Source organism: Pinus tabuliformis, chromosome J (assembly GCF_031772625.1).
Source record: "Pinus tabuliformis cultivar Carrire ecotype Pingquan chromosome J, CPIR1, whole genome shotgun sequence".
In the NCBI taxonomy this organism is placed as follows: domain Eukaryota; kingdom Viridiplantae; phylum Streptophyta; class Pinopsida; order Pinales; family Pinaceae; genus Pinus; species Pinus tabuliformis.
The window spans coordinates 223,014,796-223,020,240 of NC_142295.1; positions in this window are offsets into that span (position 1 = coordinate 223,014,796).

Genomic DNA, 5,445 nt, shown 5'->3' on the forward strand with positions numbered 1-5,445 from the left:
GGTTTAGTGTATAGAACATCTATAACCTTTTAAGCAAATAAATTATTTATTGGGAAGGTATGTCGTTGCATCACAACCTTGTTTATCCTTTAACAATAACCAATTTACTTTCCATAAACGACAACCTAAAAGAAATTCTCTTCACTTGTAGGGACGCATTGAGAAAAACACCACACAAATCAATCTTCATATTCAATGTAATCCATAATTCGACAGAAAACTCATGCTTAATGCACAAGGAAATGGTGACTTAACACATCAAACAAATACTTTTCTTCATGTTGGCTTAACAGCTAGGAACCAGTCCCACACAACCATCCACAGGTCGAAACACGAGTGGAGGCCATCATTTTCAATAGGGATTATGGCACAATATTTTCAGCAACTTCTTAAATTTATAGCAACGATGGTTTCTGCAAATAATCATCTCCCATGCAACTCAAATATTTGCAACGTTTGATTCCACACAAGCCTTAACATGATCAAGACCTCTTGGCACGTAGTCCAGAATGAATATTATATAGGGATCTTGACTCTATCTGTCACAATATAAAATCGTGATCTTGCTCTAGTACCATATCATGTTAGATAAACTTGACCCTATGGTGGAGTTGAGGTTATGTCAAGAGTTATGGTTAACAGTTGTGGTTTTGGGCACCTAGTATTGGTGACTCATGGTATTACATGTAGTTGAAGCCCTTAAAAGGCTTGTGTATTCTCCATTGTAGGTAGCCATGGTTGAGTTTTAAAGCTCAGGTTCTTGGCTAACTTGGCTATGTTTTAGCCAAGGACAATGTTAGATCTATTATTGGTTGGTTTTTCCCAATTTTTGCGTTTTCCATATAATCATGGTGTACATGGTTGTAATGTGTATTTATTGATTTTTATATTTATTTCTCTTGAACCCTAACAAGTGGTATCAGATCTCTGGTTGGCAAGGGCCCTGGCTAGGTGTTCAAAATGTTCCCATCGATGAAATAGTGGCACTGGTTGAAGCAATAGCTCATTGCACAAACCAGCAGTGTTCGTTGAGTGATGGTTCGATGTGGAGCAAGAAGAAAATGAAGATTGAAGGCTTTTCCAAGGCCTGGTTTGATGAGGAGCAAGAAGAAAATGAAGAATTAAATGCAGAGGCACTGCCCATGGAGAAGGTAGAAGCGCCAGCAATGGGTCGCGGGGTGAAAAGAAGCCATGGGGAGAAAAAAGAAAATGAAGAATTAAACGCAGAGGTAGTGTCCACGGAGGAGGCAGCAAAAGTGCTAGCAATATTTCGCGGGCTGAAAAGAAACCACGGGGAGGAAGAGGAATAACACAGATGTTAAAATAAAATGTGGAAAATTCGCGGGCCGCGTGGGGCTGAAAAGAAACCACAAGGAGGAAGAGGAATAACACAGACGTTAAAAGAAAATGCGGAAAATTCTCAGGCTTCGTGGCTGGTAATGTACAAAGAGTTATACGGGATCGATCCTAAGCAATACAACTCCCTCTCGGTCAAATATTTGGTGGCCAGAGTTGAGGAAGATGCCGCTAAGGGCAAGAAACAGGAGGAGCGTGTTCCTCTGCTCAGGGAGGACCCGACTGACAAGATCTGGGTGCTGCCAGACGGGATCCTACGGGAACGCGAATCTGTCTGGAAAAAATAAAAAATAAAGGGTTGGGTCAGAGCGAGAGCGTGACAGAGCGGGACAACACGTAGATTGTTTTTCCTTCTTCTCTGCATTGACTACATGAGGAGGAGTCATCTGCACGCAGAGGTCGATGTGTGATAGAGTCTGTGTGAGGAGGCCATTCTTTGCATTGACTGTGTGAGGAGGATTCATCTGCACGCAGAGGTTAGAGCGTGACAGAGTCTGTGTGAGGAGGTCATTTGCGTTTGAGGAGGAGTACCCTTTTCTGCGTGAAGGTTTCGTGTATTCTATGAAGGAAGGCCAAACCCCATCTCTGCATGAAGTGTCACATCAGCAGAGTGTGAAGAGTCTGCCAAATCTCTGTTGGAGGTAAAATTTTTCATGTAAATGGGTATACGACTGTAAGACGTGGTAAGTTATGCATACCTCAGTAAATCACTGGTAAAGTCTGAATGTCCACTTAGGTGATATGGGGATGCATGTGGTGGTATGATGAAGCATGCTAAACTAGGACAACATGTGAGATTATCAAATACCCTAACAATGACTAGGTAGGGCATGGAGGTGAGTGGTGGCTAGCTCACTTGGCAGATTTGGCTAGTTTTGGCCAAGGGAAACCCAAAGTCAAGTTTAAAGGGGGGATTGCTAGATAAACTTGACCCTATGGTGGAGTTGAGGTTATGTCAACAGTTATGGTTAATAGTTGTGGTTTTGGGCACCTAATATTGGTGACTCATGGTATTGAGCTCATGGTATTAAATGTAGTTGAAGGCCTTAAAAGGCTTGTGTATTCTCCATTGCAAGCAGCTATGGTTGAGCAGTGAAAGTTCAGGCTGTTGGTCGGCTTGGCTATGTTTTAGCCAAGGACAATATTAGATCTATTTTTGGTTGGTTTTCCTCGAATTGGGGTTTTTTAGATAATCATGGTGTACATGGTTTGAATGTATATTTCTTGATTGTTATATTTATTTCTCTTGAACCCTAACATATCATAGGTGAAACACTGAGCAAAAGAAACTAAATATTGCATTCCAACATTTTCAATTTATACACTGAATGTCACTAAATTATACACTGAATGAGTCGCAGATTCAATAGTGGGTCACAGATGCAATTATCAACTACTGCCAACTATTAATTTATATGGTGTGCACATCCCTAACCAACAATTAATCGTTGGCATATGAATAGAAATTGTGATAATTATTCTAATAAGAATTGAGCTCATGATATTACCACGACATCTAGAACAACTCATCTAAGCATCATCATGACTTAGCATAATGTGGAGAAAAAATTGAAATGTGAATAGAGGCACAACTAATGACTCCTGAAATTGGAGGCTAGAGAGCATCTCCTTTGCTCAATTCCTCATTGTCTAGGAAGACTCACAAAAGGTAGGGTACGAGGGGATGACAAATGAGGCTGGAAACATTCCTCATGGTGTAATATCCTCTCTCGTTGAGAAAATAGTCCAATGGTGTTGGCGTCGAAATAATCACTGGGGTCATATGTTTTAGTTATATAAGTTTTTATTTAACCAAGGATTGAGGAAATAATCCAATGAATTCACGTTGCATATATAACTTGTTGGATTTTAAATAAACATTGTGGTCATATGTTATAGTTATATAACTTTTTATTTAACCAAGGTTTAGAAGTACATACACTCACTTAAAAATAATAGTCTGAATTTTAATGGAACGTTATTTAATTTAATTTGTACAAGATACTTAAATCATGAAAATACAAATCACTAATAAGAAAACAAATAAAAACATTTATTTATGTTCAATGTTATACAATACCAATAATATGGCCCCAAATATTTCTTCTAAGGCAAGCCCTAAAAAAATAAAACTCAAAGTTGCATGTCAACCTATTTGAATGAAATTGAAACCATGGTACCTAATATTTATAGGTAGGAAATAACTTATAGTCAAGATGAAATGATATAGAATCAATCCTATTCTAAATAACCATAATTCATTAAATGCATGACAAATATAATATGGTCAACACATCCAGATCAAAAATATTGTATCCTAGTAATCCATGTCACTAAGCCGTCCTAGGTGCATAAAAGCCTCCATTATAAGCTAGCATCATAGCAAGAATTTCACCATTGGAATATTTCATTTCCTCAAACAAATCCTTTAGGAGATTGATCTAATCTTGCATGACGGAAATGCATAAAGGTCAAGTTCTCTTAAGAATCATGCATCTTCATCAAAATTCACATTTTGTTTCACTGCAATCCTTTGTTTTTCTTCAATGTACATATTGTAAGTTTTGGAAGTGACAGTATATGCCACAAACATATGCTTTATGCTTGAGGATTCCAACTCTTCCTCTTCTCCTTATGAAGATGAATGTAAATTGGACATTAAAGTAGGTAGAAATGTGATACATTTGGTTTTATACAAATGAATTCGTCCTTTAGTCTCTTTTCCTTCAAGATCTTGCCAAGGCATATGCTCAAAATATAGGTTATGGTATTAGAAACTTATTCTAAAATAAAAGTGGGAAAATCCATGTCATGGATCACAAATTTAGTAGCTTAGCATAATACACACTATCATTCAAGGAAGCGAAAAACATAATCCACACATATATTAATGGATTAGCATGGGAACCTCCTTCAATTTTTCTTCTTTTCACATTTATTGAAAATGTAGTTTGGACATCCTTGACAAGTATAAGTACATTGCATACAACTTACCTTTTGTGAAGTATCTTCACTACTCAAAATTTCTCTAAAAGATGGAGTTTCATTAATTTAAAAATTTTGATGATAGTCTATGATTCAAAGTATGAAAATAAAAGTAGTGTGGAGATATAAATTATGTGGAAATATAAATTATGTCTAGCAAATCAAATCCATAATGTAACAATATAAATTTGTGAGTGATGTGTCATACACTTAAGTAAAATGTCATAGTTGGATGTAAATGTGGATATATCCAATAATAGATTTTGGTGATAATTGAAATATAATAGGTTTTGCGAATGAAACTATGGCTTGAAAAGAGGTATATATTTTATTAAGAATTTATTCTATTTTATACATACATGTATACCAAATTGGAAAAATTCCACATGCAGAGAAAACACATTTCTCAATTTGTATTCTCTATATATAATACTTGTTGGATCTAACTTATTCTGAACTTGTTAAAGGTTTAAAGGATATTTCAATAATCTCTAATAAACCGCAATCATCTTTAAAGTAAACCTTAATTCTAAGATGATTTCCATTACTCTATTAAATGTCCTTATTGAAAAGGAATGAAGCATTGATTAGTGTTTACTAATGTATTTGAAAGTTTCAAATAATCTAGTTGAGTTTTCATCAAGATTCAAGAACATATCACTCACTCACACACACACACACACACAAATATAACATGGAATGCATAACTACAAGTAGATTGTAATGCTCATAGAACACATTTTTCATTCACCACCTTGTGCACATATAAGGGTTTAGGGTATATTAAAATAACCATCATAATTTTTTTTATTGCTACAAGAAACATTTTGAGATACTTTGGAAATACTAAATAGGCTAAATTCAATATATTCTACCCAATATATTTTGATTACTCTCCAATATCATGAAGAGTATACTATTCCCTATGATTCACAACTTAGTAAGCAAGGAATACATGAAATTTCACACTAATATCTCATAATCATATATTGCATAGAAGTATATATATATATATATATATATATATCTATATCTATATATATATATATTACATGATTGTACTGCTCATAGAACACATTTTTCATTCACCACCTTGTGCACATA